Here is a 20,381-nt window from a genome sequence, read left to right on the forward strand (position 1 = left end):
TAAGAGAGAGTTGCTGCATTGGCATGAATAATCTTTAGGGTGCCTATGTTGAGAGAAAATAAAGGAACTTTTCAATTTGAAAGCATAAATTAAATAATATCACTTAGAGCAGTTAAGTTCCAGTGCCCGGGAAGAGGAAGAAGTCACAGCCCATTGAGACTACCCCATCCCCAGGAATCACACCTTAGTGAGTACAGTCGACTGACTTCTGGCTGCCCAGGAGAACTCCCACATCCTTAGAGCATTTCTGTCTTAAACTTATTTTCCCTCTTTATGTCCCTCCCTATGATTGTACTGATTTTCAGTTTATAATTAACTAGAAGAGAATGGTAAATCCCAGCTCCATGACTATTACGTATTCTGAAGCAGAATTGGAGATGTGAGAGCAGATGTGATAACACAGGGACTCTGCTGTAATTCAGAATTTGGAGCAATATGGATCCTCCCTGGAGTGTAATAAATACCTGACACATTACATTACAATCGTATTTCCCTCACAATGATCCTGTGTTACAGATCTAAGGGCACTATTGCAGAAAATCTAGTCTACTGGTAGAATCCAGATTACTGATTGCCTTGTGGAATAAAATTCATGCATCTGATTACATTCTATTTACCAATATTATTTTAATAGACTCCCCCACACACAGACACACATAGTTGGTTCATTATCTGTCATCATTCTATTTCTAGCAAAAGTTAAAGGCAGCTTAAAACATTAACATCTAACATGTCTGTGTCTGGCATTGCACTAGGCACTCTAAATGCATTATGCAAGTTCGTATCAACAATAACCCGATTTAGTACATGCTACTGTCATATCCACATTTCACATATTGAGCAATTGAGATCCTGAGAAATTAGTAATGAGCAGCTAAGAATTGAGGCTTCCCTGGTAGTTCAGATGGTAAAGAATCTGCTTGCAATGCAGGGGACCCAGGTTTGGTCTCCTGAGAATTAACACAACTAATAAAACTGGGATTTAGATAGAAACTAGTCTACAAGACTATAAAGACAAGTTTTCTCTTCTCTCCTACTTCTTTCATAGTTAAGGCACCCACAGCAATTAAGCCACTGCCTCAGCTTTCTGGTGATTTAACTTTACATAAGAGTTGACTAAAAGATCATGAAGAAGAAATGTTGAGCATTTGTTTCAGATCTTTAGTTTGAGTTTGATGTAGTAAAAAAGTAAACCATGAATTCTGGAATCAGGCTGCATGGTTTGAATTCTAATTCTGACCCCTATGGCTTGGGTTTCCCTGGTGGCTTGATGATAAAGAATCCACCTGCAATGTAGGAGATGTGTGTTCCATCCTGGGGTTGAGAAGACCCCTTGGGGAAGGAAATGGTAACCCACCCCAGAATTCTTGCCTGGGAAATCCCAAAGACAGAGGAGCCTGGAGGGCTACAGACCATGGGGTTGCAAAAGAGTCGGTCACAACTTAGCGACTAAACAACTCTGTGCCTTAGTCTTCATCTGTAAGATGGAGGTAAAAATGAAGCCACACATACACACAAGGCTGTGAAGACTAAGAGAGCTAAGATATCAGTGAATCACTCTGAACAGTGCCTGGTGTATTCTGAGTCCTTTATACTACAATTTATCACCTAGGAAGCAAGTACTAATGCTGCTGATGCTACTGATGCCCGCTGGTGATTTCCTGAAGTCTGCACAAGTGTATACACTTTCAGTACTAGGTAATGAATCAAGCAAGGCATATTAAACCTGATAACTTCTTATAAGTTACCACGAGTTTAGTAAATAGGGTAAAGAGGAAGGTGGGAGACTATAGGGCAGTATGGATTTCCTCATGCTACACTGCAGAGTGATATTCATCAGATTATAAGATGTAGCCTTTGGTTAGGCTACAAAGCACCAGCCTCCCTAAGGTATTAGATGCTATTAAGAGGTTGGTTCCCTTGCAGCTCTGTAGAAACACTGAAACACTGCAATTGACTCTCCCCTGCCCCCCACTGTTCCTCACTGTTAAGGACCCCACAAAAAATGACAGCGCCATTCCAAAAACACACAGCCTTTGATCCTCCTAGCCCCTTTAATTTTTACTGAATAACTTTGGTCAAAGAGAATAGTTAGGAACTCTGCGGAATGGAGGAGGAGGAGAATTCACAGCCCTCTCTAATGGAAATTAGAGGAGCAAGCACAAAACCTCCAGAGACTTGGAGACTACAGCGCAAAGATCAAAGAAAAATAATAGTGCGTGAAAGGAGGTTTTCTCCCATTGTTGGAATAGTTTGGGCCAAAATTGTTTGCTATCACAACATCTAAAACAGAGTTTTCAGGATCCCAACCTGCTTCAAGAAATGGTATTTTCACATGGAGTGGTATCTTTCTGGGTTTTAGAGAGGAGTCTAATGAGGAAAGAGCAGAGAGGAGCAAGCCCATCCCCAGACGTCTGCATTTCATAAATCCAAAATGCTTGTTTTACCAGTTTTATGAATGTGGATGTTTACAAATCTACAGAATAAATTCCAATAGACTTAGAAGCCTGACATGACCACATTAGTTTTCAGTATCCTCCAGAATAGCAAACCCAGCACATCAAATTTCTGCACTCCAAAGCCTGCCTTTCAATAAACTAATTTTCTTCCATGCTATGTAAGCCCACTTCCCACTGATCATCTTTGTGTTTTATTTCCTGCCTTAATGATGTTAAATTTAAGAATCATGATAAGATTTGAACTGTCTCAATGCTGCTAATGAGCCACAGTACAGACAGGCTGCCCAACATCCTTTCGAAAACACATTCCCTCTCTTTAAAAAAAATTATGGCACCTTCCACCTAGCATTGTGCCACTGTGCACACTGTCTTCCCTTATATTTCTTGGGTATACAATGGGCTGACTCATGAAAACCTAAGAAAACAGAAAGGAAATGATGCCATATCCTGGTAGCCACCTGAAATGTGTTTTCAAAAAAATATGCTCCAATGTAATTTTTCACAATGTTGTTGAAACACTGAAATTCATTGGTATCTGGACATTAATAGAACAGATATTTCAAGGCTCTCACAGTGAATGTAGTGTATGTACCTAGTTCAAGATGACGATACACAAACATCCCACGAAAACAGTAGGAACCAGCCCAAGGGTAATAAACCTTTGTGAGTTAAATTCATTTGCCCCAATACTTTGTAATTCCAATATCAGAACACTGTTTGTTGTATTTGATAATTCCTCACTTTTATCTGAAAAACATTTGTGTTGTAAACTCTGGCAATTTAACATTTTTGTTGAAAAAACATACTTTTCCTCTTTCTTCTCTTAGAAAGTGAATGTTTAGTCGCTCAGTCATGTCTGACTCTTTGTGACCCCATGGACTGTAGCCCACCAGGCTCCTCTGTCCATGGAATTCTCCAGGCAAGAATACTGGAGTGGGTTGCCATTCCCTTCTCCGGGATATCTTCCCGACCCATGAATCGAACCGGGTCTCTTGCATTGCAGGCAGATTCTTTACCGTCCAAGCCACCAAAGAAGCCCCGGCTTTCTTCTCTTCAATCACACTCAAATTTTAAAATTAAATTTTTAGAAATTTTATATCCTTCAACAATATTTTCTAAGGTGTTAAATCTCCTTATAGATTCCACCGATAAAGAACAGTTCCTAACTTAGCTTCAAATATGTTTTCCAAATAGATTACATAATTTTTTCCTACACTTCAGGTGTTTTTCCCCCTTTGGCATCTTTTATAGATAATAGATTATAAAATGCATTAAAATCTATTAAAATACATGACTCTCTCATTTAAGCAGCTTAAACAACTTTTATGTGGTATAAAATTAAAAGATCTCAAAATTAGAATAGTTATCTACTCTGTGTCTCCCTGGTTCCCTGAATGCTATCCTGCCTCTGCACACAGTGGCAGGTCGTGGGTGAGTTTCTAAGGTAGCCTATTCCAAAGGTGGACAGCTCTAGTTGAGAGAAAGTTCTTCCTACAACTAAGATAAAATGTGTCTCCCTGGAACTTTCCAGTCAAGTTTCTCTTCCAGAGAATATTCTCCAAAAGATAGGCAACAAGCTTGACTCAAATCTCCTTTTAACCATATTGGACATCTTGGACCTTTAATCCTTCTTCACATGATGGATTATCATCATGTAAAAACTGTCTTCATAGTTATAGTCAATATTATGTTATAGGGCATTTTAAATAGAATGAAGTCTAATCCTCTTAAGTCCCTGGAATTACTTCTCGTAATGGTCCTGTAGGGAGCTTTGAGGGGAAACTCACTAATAATTTAGTTTCTTTAAAAATTTTTCTTCATGAATTAATTAGCTTACTGAGTATACAGTTTAAGTAATAGCTGACTCTCCCTCTCTCGCTCACTGAATGAATTGTGCCATATAAAACCTCTGTTACAAAGTGACCTCCATTGTAACTGAAGCCTGAAATGCATGTTATTGCCTCTTTTTTTGCCCCTAACTCATAATGAAGGTAGTGATAAGCTACAGGTGATGGGAAGCCGCGTTATCTAAAAATGGACATGGATTTGTCAGTGTTTCCCTCTCCCTGTCTTTATTTGCTAGCTTTGAAGCCAGATTTAACTCAAACTCAAGTCTCACCTCTCACAGCTATGTAACCCTTGGTTAGTTACCTCCCGGAGTCTTAGTTTCCGTTTTGTAAAATGGAATCTACAACAGCTTCCACTTCAAGGTTTTTGTGAAGATTAAAAGCAACCAGCACAATCAGCTTACAAAGTAAACACACATTTAAGTGTAATTATGATGAATGATGATGATGATGGCTATCTCTTTTACTGACACCACTGGCACAGTGGTTAAGAGCGCAGGCCACATAGTCAATCACATAGATTTGAACTCTACCACTGCAGGTAGCTTTGGGAAGTTTCTTAATGTGACTATGCTTTAGTTTTTTCCATCTGCAACTTGGGGATAATGATACATACTACCTATACCAAAGGAATATTGTGAAGTTAATTCGCTAGTATGTGCAGAGCCCTCAAAAGTGGAACCAGTACATGGTAAAAGCTCAAAAGTACTAGTAATTGATTGTTAACAACATAAAGTCATATCTACTGTCTTTCCCAAAGCTGCTGCTCTAGGAAAAGCAAAAAACAAAACATAGCACCTTCATTTTCTCCTTTGCTTCTTCCAGTAAGAGGATGAGTAAGCTTCACAGAACATAGAAGAGAACCATATCTGCCTTTACCTAATCCTTCCCTCCTCTCTGCAGCTGGGAGGGAATCACATATTCCAGTAACAGAGTGCAAAGCTTTAATATATAAAATGTTCTAATTGAAAAACATTAAGGTGTATCAATAAAAGCAGTTTCAGTCTCATCAAAAATAGAAATATTACACACACACACACAACAAATGTATAACAAGTATTCAAAGGCCAAGAGCTAAATTATACCCTCATTCAAGCTTCAAAAACCTAAAACTTTCATTCACAAAGGGGATTATTTTTTGTACAATCCTGAAATTGTAATGAATCCATGGAGGCTTATTAAAAATATAGAAATTTGAGATGTGTGATTGATTTCTAAACTGCTTAATATTTGCATTCTTCTAATACCTGCAATGTTATTCATTACTGCAGATATTCTCTATTCTGAGCCTAGACATCTCTCTTTGTCTGTTACACATACACACACACACACATATGCATCATACACAAAGAGAATGTAAGTATTTTAGATACTTATCCATATGAAAACCACAAATCTGGCCAACTCGGTTAAAAAACCAAGTGAAAGGATAACTTTCTTTTAAGAGTGGGATTTAAGCAGTGACTCTCCAATTACTGCTTGAATAAACTGTGTAAATCAGAGGAGAATTCAGTATTTCCTTGCTAACAGTGTAGCATAAGTCAGATCTTTTGATTAATGGGTGCTCAAATAAGTTACAAGTTCAAGACTCACATGTACCTTCTCAAACACCATCTGACTCCCATCCATGAGAGCAGTGAGATTGCTCCAGCTGCACACTCCACCTTGTGTATCCTGGTTCTGACACTAATGGCTAGCACTGAGTTGAACCATAAGGTCTGCTCACCTGGGAAACAGACATGCTGTGATCTGGAAAATCCTCAAAGCAGTAGAGGATTTTAGTAAAGAAAACTAATGAAAACTGTACTTGCTATCTATTTTTGTTAGTCTGCCATAAAATGTATCACTGTTGATGTTTATCTGGTGACATATTTTTAACAACCGTAAGTCCTTCACTTTTAATTAATAATAGTGGTGGGGATCACACAATTTTAGTTCTTGAGAGAGACTGGTCAAGTTTTTGTTTTGTTTTTCTTATGAAGAGACACAAAATCAATACAAATAACATGCATTTTGAAATCAGGGAAAACTGAATTTGAGTGTACATTAAGTCATTGAACAATTTATACAACTTTGATGAATCCTCATCCTTAAACATGGTAACTAACTGTAATGATGTTAGGGTGATGACTGACGACTTTAAGCACCTAATATATGCTAAAGTGTGGTAATACTTTGACTTGCACAGCTCATTTAGTTTTCACAACAAGCCTATGAGATTTATAGCATTATTATTGTCATTTTACATATGAGAAAACAATCTCAGAAAACTGAAGACAAAAGTGTTAAGAAACTTGCAGTAAGTTATGATTACAAAATTTTCATATATTGAGATATATGGAAGTCATTCTGGCTTATTCATGAGTTAATATGGATTTTAAACTAAATAAAATAGTCTGTGGCCTATCAAACATACATTATACATCTGCATTAATGAAAGAAAGGGCACACTGACAAGAAGTAAAGAATGTCCATGTTAAAAATAAAAATTAAATGTCCCCTTTCTAGGAAGCCAATGACACTATTTCTTTGATGACAAGATTCCCTTCCCAGGTGCCAAGGCCATACTGACTCACTGTGTACCTGGTCTGGTTTTTCTTTTTTTTTTTGAAACCTTTTAGAAATGCAACCCTTGAAGAAACGTTTAATGTTCTTTGTTCTGACAAGATACAAAACTGTGCTGAAAACCCTGCTCCTCTGGAGCAGTTTCTCAGAGTAATCTGGGAAGCGGGCTTCCAGGCTACTCCTCAATTTGATTCAAATAAAACCCTTTCCTATTCTTATTATTGTTTATTGATTATTTTTATTAACAGTCACATGGGTAGTAAATGGACTTGAATCCAGGTCTATCTGATTCTATGATCCGTGCATCTGGTTCTGTACTCTGTATTTTTACTCAAACAATATGCTGTTGTCAATTAAAAACAAAAAGATTCATACAAGTTTTTTGTTGTGTTCCAAAAGAAAGGTCGTATCTGATCACCTACACAATCTGAAAATGGAAAAAGTGACTTAGTGCATCTAACCTGAACATAAGAACCTTGCAGAGCACAGAAGGACCAACGGCTCTCCCAGTGACTCTGGATTTCTCATGTTCTCACTGCTAATGTACACAGTCCTTCTCTACTCTTCTGTGCCAACTGGCCTGGGCAGCCTGTCCTGGGCAGGAGACTCAGACCTCTCTGGTCAGACAATGATTTGTTTTTATTCACTGGTATGTCAATATTTTTAACACAAGGCCTGAGGTACAGAATTTATTAAGTGGGTACAGTATTTATTAAGTGGAAAATGAATGCTTCCGAAGGATTCACATAATTCTTGCAAATTGGGTTAAGTTCTCCATATATACATATATGAACTCATTTAATCCTCATTATTATCTTGCTTTTATCCTCATGTGCATTTTCTAGATGAGAAAACTGAGGCACAAAATGTTAAATATTTATTCAAGTTCACAAAGTTTCAGAGCCATGGTTTTAATTCAAATATAAATTCTTGAGATACTGTTTAATATTTTATAATATACAAATTTAAAGTAAAAATCTATTTTTAAGGCAATAGAATTAGTTTCAGAAACTTTAGTTAGATATCTCATAAAATCAACGGTCTTCATGACTGAAAGACAATATTCTTACTAGGGTAACAACAAGCTTCAATCATACAGTAAAATACACGTGGCCAGAAAAACTTTATAACTATCACAGTAATTAAATATCAAAGGTATCTGTGTAATCATATAAATTTATGGTGATTATTCAAAATTACTTGACCTTCATACAAAATGTATACAGCATTTGGGGAGAAGACAAAATATTAAAACTTTACTATTGACCTGAAGATGCTAAAACAGAAAATTAGGTAGCAAAGAAAAATTTGACTTATGGTCGATTCTAAATTGACTAATAAATCAGATTCTGATTGCTGTCATTCTAAATCTAGCTGAAGCCACCCACAGAAGCCTAAATAATAACATGTGCTGACAGAAGGTATCTGGTTGACTGCATGGGACCCCCCAACTGTCCCTGGGAAATCTTCCCCAATAAGGAATTAGAGATGTAATAATAGAGGAAAGAACTAGAATGTTCTATAGTAACTGAAATTGTCTCAAAGAGAACATCTTAAACTATTACTTTAGAAAACAGGTAGAAAAAGCTTTAATATGTGTAGTTTTTCTCTGCATCTTAATTAAATTCTTTGCAAGTAAACTGTTGGCTACAGATCAGAATAGAGAATGACCAGTTTAATTTTATGAAAACAATGAGGATTAAAACAGATCAAGACTATCAAGACATCCCCATGAATAAAACCATCCAGTTCTCCCCAGGGAGTTAGGATAGACCCCCAATCTCCTCATTGCAGTCTGATACAATAGTGCTTATTAACTCTACTGCTTCAACTATGGATCTTTTTGTATTCATCATGTGCCCGCAATACTGAATTTTCTTATTTCCTGTATTCACTGTCACAGGGCATTTACATAGTGTTTCTTCTTTTCCTCATGCTACATTTTCCAGCTCTTCCCAAGATTAGCTCCTTCTCATGCTTCAGGTCTTGCTTAGGTATAATCTCCCTACAAGTCCTTTCTTGATTTTGTTAGTCCTATTTCATCACCCAAGGCAGCTTTTTGTTTGAATTCTTTTTACTCTTATCAGAATTTGTAACTATTTAATGGTTTGTTTATTTACTTTTTGTCTTCATCTCCTACTTGAATGTAATTTCTATTAGGACAAATAACAACTATACCCCAGGTCCCACAGAGAGTCTAGAACATGATGGAAACTCAATCAAAATTTGGTGACTGTAGAATGAATAAATATTGAAGGAATGATCTAGCCATGCTTGCTAGTATTCTTTCTTTCAAGTTATTTAAAGTTATTTCATGGTGCCAAGTACTTATCTGCAAACTGGGTTGAACACATTGGGTTTTCACTGCCTTTTTGTTTCTGCAAATCTTAAACATTTAAGAAAAACTTCCTAGATGTCAAAAAATTAATAAAAGAGTATATTCTCATACTCTTAACATGTTGGTAGAGAACAAGTTCTGAACGCAGAGGGATCTGGAATAGAAAAGGGAAATAGGATGGGGGAAAGTATGAATATCAGAACTTGAATCTGAAAATAACTAATGCTAGAGAATTTAATCATTTACCACTGCTGACAGTCTGGTCCATTCTCAAACATCTCCCATGACAGCAATTTATTAGGGCTTAACTCAGACACGACTGAAGCAACTTAGCAGCAGCAGCAGCAACTTAACGTTAGAATATACCCTCATGAAGGAGAGTCTCTATTTTATATATATGAAGGCGAATCTCCTTTTGAAAGGGATAGGTACACTGACCTACACATCAATATCATACAATAATAACTAAGTCACAAATTGATACTTATGCTTCACAAAGTGGTTTAATAAGCATTTTCTGATTTGTTACCCATAATGATGCTGAAGAATAGATAAGGAAAATGCTATTTTTAATCTCATGTTAGAGATGAGCAAACTGAGAATCAGAAGATGTAGAAGACTTATCTAGAATCTCCAGTCTCAATATTTCTTCTTTTCACTATGTCTAATCACCTTTCACCCATGGGTTAATTCTTTGAGTGAATCATATACTGAGTATTCTTTCAAAATAAAATTCATAGAACAAAAAAAATGGCATATATAGCAGCATGGATCTCAAAATGATGTATGAAATTCTAGAAAGGACAAAACAATAGTGACAACAAGAGTAGCAATTGCCAGTAATTGAGGATAGAATTGACTGCAAAAGGACATGAGGAATTTTTTAGGGTGCTGAAAATAGGGCGTATCTTGAATGTAATCTCAGTTACTCAACTGCATATAATTGCTACAATTAATAAAACCATAAAATTAGTGAATTTTTTGTAGGTAGTAAAACTGGGAAAAATATATTTGTCCCTGATTATAACAGAGAACTTTATAACTTTTTTAATTTATAGGAGTATAACAAATTTTAAATGCCTATAATTTCATTACCCATAAATAACTATTAAGGTGATTTCAGAAATTTAATCAAGTATTTTAGGAATTATACTTTATTATACCACTTAATATTATATCATAAACTGACCTCCATGTTACTGAATATTCCTAGAAATTATAATATTAAATGGGTATATAGACTTTAATTGTGCTATTTTATTCACTGCAGATTAACCTGGTTCCATTTTTTTCCCTATTTAAATGATTTATTTTAATTGGAGGCTAATTACTTTACAATATTGTGGTGGTTTTTGCCATACATTGACATGAATCAGCCATGGGTGTACATGTGTCCCCCATCCCGAACCCCCCACCCATTTTCCTCCCCATCCCATTCCTCTGGGTTGTTCTGGTGCACCAGCTTTGAATGTCCTGTTTCATGCATCGAACTTGGACTGGTGATCTATTTCACCTATGGAAATATACATGTTTCAGTGCTAGTCTCTCAAATCATCCCACCCTTGCCTTCTTCCACAGAGTCCAAAAGTCTGTTCTTTACATCTGTGTCTCTTTTGCTGCCTTGCATATAGGGTCGTCATTACCATCTTTCTAAATTCCATATATATGTATTAATATACTGTGTTGGTGTTTTTCTTTCTGACCTACTTCATTCTGTATAATAGGCTCCAGTTTCATCCACCTCATTAGAACTGATTCAAATGCATTCTTTTAAATAGCTGAGTAATATTCCATTGTGTATATGTACCACAGCTTTCTTATCCATTTGCATGTCAATGGACATCTAGGTTGCTTCCATGTCCTAGTTACTGTAAACAGTGCTGTGATGAACACAGGGGTACACATGTCTCTCTCAATTCTGCTTTCCTCAGTGTGTATGCCCAGCATGGGATTCCTGGGTCATATGGCGGATCTATTTTCAGTTTTTTAAGGAATCTCCACACTTTTCTCCATAGTGGCTGTACTAGTTTGCATTCCCACCAACAGTGTAAGAGGGTTCCCTTTTCCCCACACCCTCTGCAGCATTTATTGCTTGTAGACTTTTTGATAGCAGACTTTTTGATAACAGCAGCAGACTTTGTAGAGTTTTGACTGGTGTGAGATGATACCTCATTGTGGTTTTGATTTGTGTTTCTCTGATAAATGAGTGATGTTGAGCATTTTTTCATGTTTGTTAACCATCTGTATGTCTTCTTTGGAGAAATGTCTGTTTAGTTCTTTGGCCCATTTATTGATTGCATCATTTATTTTTCTGGTATTGAGCTTCATGAGCTGTTTATATATTTTTGAGATTAATTATCTATCAGTTGCTTCATTTGTTATTATTTTCTCTCACTAGGAAGACTGTCTTTTCACCTTGTTTATAGTTTCCTTCATTGTGCAAAAGCTTTTAAGTTTAATTAGGACCCATTTGTTTATTTTTGCTTTTATTTCCATTACTCTGGGTGGTGGTGGGTCATAGAGGATCTCGCTGTGATTTATGTCAGAGAGTGTTGCCTATGTTTTCCTCTAGGAGTTTTAGTTTCTGGTCTTACATTAAGATCTTTAATCCATTTTGAGTTTATTTTGGCGTATGGTGTTAGAAAGTGTTCTAGTTTTATTCTTTTACAGGTTTTTCCCAGCACCACTTGTTAAAGAGATTGTCTTTTCTCCATTGTATATTTTTGCCTTCTTTGTCAAAGATAAGGTACCCATAGGTGCGTGGATTTATCTCTGGGCTTTCTATTTTGTTCCATTGATCTATATTTCTGTCTTTGTGCCAGTACCACACTGTCTTGATGACTGTAGCTTTGTAGTATAGTCTGAAGTCAGGCAGGTTGATTCCTCCAGTTCCATTCTTCTCTCTCAAGATGGCTTTGGCTATTTGAGGTTTTTTGTATTTCCATACAAATTGTGAAATTATTTGTTATAGTTCTGTGAAAAATGCCAGAACTAGAACAAATTGGTAGCTTGATAGGGATTGCACTGAATCTATAGATTGCTTTGGGTAGTATACTCATTTTCACTATATTGATTCTTCTGATCCATGAACACGGTATATTTCTCCATCTATTTGTGTCATCTTTGATTTCTTTCATCAGTGTTTTACAGTTTTCTATATATAGATCTTGTGTTTCTTTAGGTAGATTTATTTCTAAGCATTTTATCCTTTTCATTGCAATGGTGAATGGGATTGGTTCCTTAATTTCTCTTCCTGTTTTCTCATTGTTAGTGTATAGGAATGTAAGGGATTTCTGTATATTAATTTTATATCCTGCAACTTAACTATACTCAATGATTAGCTCTAGTAATTTTCTGGTGGTGTCTTTGGGTTTTCTATGTAGAGGATCATGTCATCTGCAAACAATGAGAGTTTTACTACTTCTCTTCCAATCTGGATTCCTTATATTTCTTTTTCTTCTCTGATTGCTATGGCTGAAACTTTCAAAACTATGTTGAATGATAGTAGTGAGAGTGGGCATCCTTGTCTTGTTCCTGACTTTAGCAGAAATGCTTTCAATTTTTCACCACTAAGGATAATGTTTGCTGTGGGTTTACCATATATGGCTTTTATTATCTTGAAGTACATTCCTTCTATGCCTGCTTTCTGGAGAGTTTTTTTATCATAAATGGGTGTTGAATTTTGTCAAAGGCTTTCTCTACATCTATTGAGATAATCATCTGGTTTTTATCCTTCAATTTGTTAATGTGGTGTATCACATTGATTGGTTTGCAGATATTGAAGAATCCTTGCATCCCTGGGATAAAGCCCACTTGGTCATGATGTATGATCTTTTTAATATGTTGTGGGATTCTGTTTGCTAGAATTTTGCTGAGGAATATTGCATTTATGTTTATCAGTGATATTGGCCTGTAGTTTTCTCTTATATGGCATCTTTGTCTGGTTTTGGAATTAGGGTGATGGTGGCCTCATAGAATGAGTTTGGGAGTTTATCGTCCTCTGAAATTTTCTGGAAGAGTTTGAGTTGGATATGTGTTAGCTCCTAAATTTTCTGGAAGAGTTTGAGTCAGATAGGTGTTAGCTCTTCTCTAAATTTTTGACAGAATTCAGCTGTGAAGCCATCTGGTCCTGGGCTTTTGTTTATTGGAAAATATTTGATTACAGTTTCTATTTCCGTGGTTGTGATGGGTCTGTTAATATTTTCTATTTCTTCCCGGTTCAGTTTTGGAAGGTTATACTTTTCTAAGAATTCATCCATTTCTTCCAAGTTGTCCATTTTATTGGCATATAGTTGCTCATGATCTTTGTATGTCTGTGTTGTCTGTTGTGATTTCTCCATTTTCATTTCTAATTTTGTTGATTTGATTCTTCTCCCTTTTTTTCTTGATGAGTCTGGCTAATAGTTTGTCTATTTTATTTATCTTCTCAAAGAACCAGCTTTTAGTTTTTTTGATTTTTGATATAGTTTCCTTTGTTTCTTTTACATTTATTTCTGCTCTAATTTTTATGATTTCTTTCCTTCTACTAGCCCTGGGGTTCTTCATTTATTCTTTTTCTAGTTGCTTTAGGTATAAAGTTAGGTTATTTATTTGATTTTTCTCTTGTTTCTTGAGGTAAGCTTGTAATGCTATGAACCTTCCCCTTAGCACTGCTTTTACTGAATCCCATAGATTTTGGGTTGTTGTGTTTCCATTTTCATTTGTTTCTATGCATATTTTGATTTCCTTTTTGATTTCTTCCATGATTTGTTGGTTATTCAGAAATGTGTTATTTAGCCTCCATATGTTTGTATTTTTAATAGTTTTTTTCCTGTAGTTGACATCTAATTTTACCACACTGTGATCAGAAAAGATGCTTGAAATGATTTCAATTTTTTTGAATTTACTAAGGCTAGATTTACGGCCCAGGATGTGATCTATCCTGGAGAAAGTTCTGTGTGCACTTGAGAAAAAGGTGAAATTCATTGTTTGGGGGTGAAATGTCCTATAGATATCAATTAGGTCTAACTGGTCCATTGTATCATTTAAAGTTTGTGTTTCCTTGCTAATTTTCTGTTTGGTTGATCTATCCATAGGTGTGAGTGGGGTATTGAAGTCTTCCAGTATTATTGTTACTGTTGATTTCCCCTTTCATACTTGTTAGCATTTGCCTTACATATTGAGGTGCTCCTATGTTGGGCACATATATATTTATAATTGCTATCTCTTCTTCTTGGATTGATCCTTTGATCATTATGTACTTTCCTTCTTTGTCTCTTTTCATGGCCTTTATTTCAAAGTCTATTTTATCTGATACGAGTATTGCTACTCCTGCTTTCTTGTGGTCACCTGGTTCCATTTTTATTGTAATAAATAATAATATCTATGGATAAACTTGCTCATACATTTTTGGGCACATCTTTGATCATTTCCTTTAGATACAATTTAGAATGAAGACTATAATTGGTTCCTAAGTTAAAAATAATTTTTTGGGCTCTTGATAAGTACTTCCAAATTGCTATCCAGGAAAATGTACCATTTACATGCCCCTCAGCAATATACAAAAATGTCCCTATTAATGAATCATTTACAAAACCAGGCATCTCATTAATTTACATTAATTTTTGGCCAAGTTGATCACAGAAAAAGAAATGTATTGTGCATTCACTAGGTAACTTCTAAACCTTCATTTTCCTGTGACCATTTGTAGTTCTTCTAGTAAACTTCTTTATAATAGAATTTTGTTTTTCCTATTACTCTGTAACAGCTCTTTTTATACTAAGTCTATTAAACCATCATTATGAGAATTCATTTTTAAATGTAAAGTATATAACTTTACACCTAAAAAATATATATATTTTGGACATACCTCACAGCATGTGAAATCTTAGTTCCCTGATCAGAGGTTAAACTCATTGCCCTTGCAGTGGAAGTTGGAGTCAACCACTGGACCACTAGGGAAGTCCTTCCACTTGTCTTTTATGACTTCTGTTCTTTTTGTTAACTTTGAAAATTTTTTAACATTTATACATTCAAATCTAACAGTCATTTCCTTTGTAGCTCCTATCATATGGTAAGCCAAAGGAAAGCCAACCTCAATACACATTCTGAAAAATACTCATTTATATATTTTTATATTTCTTCCATGGTCAGCACTTCTTAACACCATCTCTGGTCCATTCTCCTTCTTTTATGACCTCATTATTTTGCCTACTATCTATAAAAATCTGTGTGTATGTGTGTACACATGTATGTGTGAGAGAGTCATTTCCTAGACAGGTTGATAAGAAGAAGCCTAGGGGTCCCCAAGAAGAGAGGGGTCTAGAATTCTCAAGGAGGAAGAAAGGACAAGCTTTTTTTCCTCTACATTCCTTAGGATTATATAACAATAATGTATCCTGCCTGAGGACAGTCTCTGGATTAAACCTTCTGGCTAATTCTGTTATCTTAAAATGTAAATTATGGGAGTAGGTTTGGTGAAGTCTTTACAACCTCTAGACATTCTTTGGATTCACTGGAGAGTATATAACTATATTGTTAACACTAGCAAGTGGGTACTCTTTCTACCTCCTTCTGATGTCTATGTCAGAAGCTTTCTCTATCTCCTTTATACTTTAATTAAACTTTATTACACAAAAGCTCTGAGCGATCAAGCCTCGTCTCTGGCCCCAGATTGAATTCTTCTCCTCCAGAGGCCAAGAATCCCGGTGTCTTTTTGAGGTTCAGCAACAACCTTTCATGTGCATGTGCACACACACATGCACACCTGTCTCAATTTCTCTTTCTTTCTCATTGTATTTAAAACATTTGGACTAATATTTCTATGCTGATACTTAACCAAAGTGCAGTTGTACATTACTCTTTTTTATTAGAGGCCTTTCCAAATGGTGAGATAAAATTCCTTAAACAGCAACTGTGAATACAAGGATCATCTGTTCTATGATATAAGCCAATCTGCTCTAAATAAATCCCATTGCTTCATATTTTCAAATATTATTATGGCTTCTCTTCTTTCCCTCAGTCACTATCTCCATAGAATGAAGGATCCAAATGCCATGAAATCTCTGTCATCTCAGTCTCTGATAGATGCAGTCCTGCAGATTCAATTGGACTAAACCTCTGCCACAAAAAAAGACTGGCAAAAGCAGTGAATGAATTGAATACTATCTCATTGGCTGGCTGCTGAATAAATGTAACTGGGTTTCTGAGTTTGCCAGAACTGAAGCCACTAGAGACTTTGAGGATCAGAAGTCAATACTTGAACTAAGCTCTCTGGATTAGTAGCCAGAAAAATGGAGAATGTCTGGTCCTAAGAGCTGTCAACCTAGCAGCAAACCAGTTGGGGGAAAATCCTACTTGAAAACTCACTAACCCCTCACAATAGGAAAGATGGGCAAGGTTTGCAAAAAGAGGCAAATGACAGAGAAGAAAGTCAACAAAAGGAACTCATCATAATACAACCTTAAAAAATATATAGCTAAACCCAAAATTTCTGGAATTGTCAATTATGACAATTTCCAGCATCCCTGAATTACATTAGTGACTCCTTAAGCATTCACCTGGTGCCAAAACTTATTTCTGGACCTGTAAGGTCATCTTCTGTTGGCATATTTTCCATACACTGGATAGCAAATTTTCAGTGACCCTTCAGTTCCCTATTTCCCTCTGCAACACAAATTCTGCCATCTGTCATCTCCAGTTCTAATTAGTGGGAGAGAAGAGAGTCAGAAGCTGAAGCCATAGAGACATGATTTTGTAGAACGGGAGTAGTGTGGGAACCAAGGCAGGTGGATTTTTTTTCAGGCTGTTCTACTAAGTAGGAGTGTGAACTTAGTGAGGGCACCTCCCTCCTCCATGCCGCATGATAATGATAAAATAAGAGTGATGGTCATGAAAAGATATTCAATATTGCTAATTATTAGAGAAAAGCAAAAAAAAAAAAAAAGTACAATGAGGTACCACCTCACATCAGTCAAAATGGTCATCATCAAAAAAAAAATCTATGAAGAAAAATGCAGGAGAGGGTGTGGAGAAAAGCAAATTCTCATACACTGTTGGTGGGAATGCAAATTAGTGCAGTCACTATGAAAAACAGTGGGAGGACGCCTCAAAAAAATAAAAATAGAGTTGTCATATGATTCAGCAATCTTACTCTGGCATATATCCTGACATAACTATAATTCAAAAAGATACACGCATCTCTGTGTTCATAGTGGCACTATTTACAATAGCCAAGACATGGAAGCAACTTAAATATACATCAACAGATGAATGGATAAAGAAGATGTGGTACTCAGCCATACAAAAGAATGAAATAATGCCATTTGTAGCTACAAGGATAGACCTAGAGATGATCATACTAAGTGAAGTAAGTTAGACAGAAAGAAACCATACAATATCACTTACATATGAAATCTAAAATATGACACAATGAACTTATCTGTGAAACACAAACAGACTCGCAGAGAAGAAGACTTGTGGTGGCCAAGGGAGAGGGTGAGTAGGGGCGGGACGGGTTGGGAGTTTGGGACTAGCAGATGCAAATTATATAAAGAATGTCTAAACAAGGTCCTACTGTATAGCATAGGGAACTATATTCAATATTCTGTGATAAACCATGAAAAAGAATGTGTCTGTATCTATATTTATATCTATATCCATATCTATGGGCTTCCCTGATGGCTCAGATGGTAAAGAATGTACCTGCAATGTGGAAGACCTTGGTTTGAACCCTGGGTTGGAAAGATCCCCTAGAGGAGGGCATGGCAACTCATTCCAGTATTCTTGCCTGGAGAATCCCCATGGACAGAGGAGCCTGGTGGGCAACAGTCTGTGGGATTGCAAAGAGTCAGACATGACTGAGAGACTAAGCACACACATATGTATGTATAACTGAGTCACTTTTCTATACAGCAGAAATTAATACAACATTGTAAATCAACCACACTTCAATAAAGTAAATTTTAGAAAACAGTAAGAGTGATGGTTCTAGTGAGTTTTTTCTGGAGCTAACATTTTTAATTTTAGTACTAATTCCTTCCTAGATAGTTTCCATCCATTTTATGGTGCCACAAGTAAAGCATTTTCAGCATTATCTATTTTGAATAAAAAGTGAATACTGCCTAACACTTACTACAGGGTCTGTACAATGGGACAATCTCATAGGCTAAATTCACCCACAGCCAAGTGGCATTATAGATGTAGCTAGAGAATTTTATTCTATTGGAGTTTATGCTATGAAACATCTCAGCCAGATACACCTCAGCATATGCTTATCTTTGGGAAAAAGAAAAAGAATCTGCAAATTTTAGGTCTGCTTTAATTTTTCGCAGATAGAGTAGGATTTTAAGAGCTATTAACATATTACAAATATTGCTGATTATTTTCTGAGCAGTTACATAAATATCTATCCCTAGGTCTGGAAGTTGGTACCACACTTGTAGCTTGACCTTGAATTTAAGATTTTAGCAGAATTATGAAGACACCATTTTAAAGTGATTTAATTAACCTTGGCCAACTCACTGGACAGATATTTTAATCCAACCAAATCCCTCTGAGCATCTATGTGCCCAGAACTATACCAGGTGCTGAAGATATAAAATGATTAATACATAGTCAGCACATTACTTGAGAAAATGAACCGTTTACATAGCATGGTGAGTGCCAGACTAAAGGCAAACTTGAATAGAGACTGCCTCTTAGACGAGCTAAAGACACAATTCTTTATGTTGTGGCTCAAGAAGCACTAATCATTTAAGCCTTACTTTGGAGTAAGTTGAGTATCATGTGGGGAATGATTTAAGATTACTAGGCCTCTCCTCTCCTCTATTGCCCTGAGTCATTCAGCTCTAACAGCAAATATAAACATTCGATCTGATTATTCAAAAGTGTCTCAGGTACTGAGACTCATATACCTGAGAAGGTAGTTTGGGACAAGGACCATCTAACAACTGGAATCTACTCCTTGGGAATTTTCACTCTTCAACCCTATGTACTGTTCAATCAATGCTTCCCAACCACATGCCTTGGTCTCCTTGAAAGGAGCTCTAATAAATGCAAAAGCCTCCTCTTTGGAACATTTCCAGTGATACTATCAATGTCTAAGAAAATCAAATGCCCATTACCGAACAGGGACCAGGTAGGTATTCCCAGGTTTGCCCCTTAATCCATATCTAAATAGGGACACACACAACATGCTGAAGGGAGACAGGAGGGAGAGTATTTTGGGATAGCCTCTCAGTCTGGAGCACAGAGAGACATTCAGTTTCTAGAAGCACAAGAATTTGGCCAATTTAGCCACAGATATGAGAGTAAGATAACCTCTAGATTGTAAGATTCACTGGTAAAGACAAACAAGTGAGAGTACCCATGGTACGTTTTGAATACAGGAAGTTTTGTGTAGCAAAACAATAGGCTGGAGGTGGATAGTTACAGTTCAAACTAAAATGCTTGAATTGTATCATTAAACTGGATGGGGTGGGGGAGGTTTCCGGGTTTTGTGATCAGGATTGCATTTTAGAAAATGACTCTACTCTTGGGGCCTCCCAGGTGGCACTAGTGGTAAAGAACCCAGCTGCCAATGCAGGATGCGTAAGAGACACGGGTTTGATCCCTGAGTTGAAAGATCCCCCAGAGGAGGGCAAGGTAACCCACTACAGTATTCTTGCCTAGAGACTCCCACGGACAGAGGAGCCTGACGGGCTATAGTCCACGGGTCACAAAGTGTTGGACATAACTGAAGCAATTTAGCATGCACACATCTGCAGAAAACAGATCAGAGTGAGACAAAACTAGGGGAAGGAAAGCAAACCATGTCAATTAAAGAAAACAAATATTAATTCTTCATTTTTTAGTGATTAATACCAAATTTTCCTTTAACTTCAGACCCAAAGGTAAAATTTTCTTCCAGAGTGGAGGTAAACATAATGTGCCAAGCACGTGCTTCATAATGCAAAAGTTATTTTTTATGTTGTGTCTTTTCCCTAAAACTTCACTTAAAACAGCACTGAAATTCACCCAAAATAGATAAAGAAGGAGGGCTTCCCTGGTGGCTCAGATGGTAAATCAGCCTGCAATGCGCAAGACCTGAGCTTGATCCCTGGGTTGGGAAGATCCCCTGGAGGAGGCCATGGCAACCCACTCTAGTATTCCTGCCTGGAGAAACCCCATGGACAGAGGAGCCTGGAGGGCTAC

The 20,381-nt window shown here is 36.6% G+C and overlaps 1 protein-coding gene across 2 annotated transcripts in view; it reads right to left on the reverse strand.

Moving 5' to 3' along the window:
* Positions 1–20,381, reverse strand: part of TRPM3 (transient receptor potential cation channel subfamily M member 3) — an 899,779-nt gene that overhangs the window by 579,943 nt on the left and 299,455 nt on the right. The window lies entirely within an intron of this gene.

The sequence above is a fragment of the Cervus elaphus genome, chromosome 29 (assembly GCF_910594005.1).
Source record: "Cervus elaphus chromosome 29, mCerEla1.1, whole genome shotgun sequence".
Taxonomy (NCBI): domain Eukaryota; kingdom Metazoa; phylum Chordata; class Mammalia; order Artiodactyla; family Cervidae; genus Cervus; species Cervus elaphus.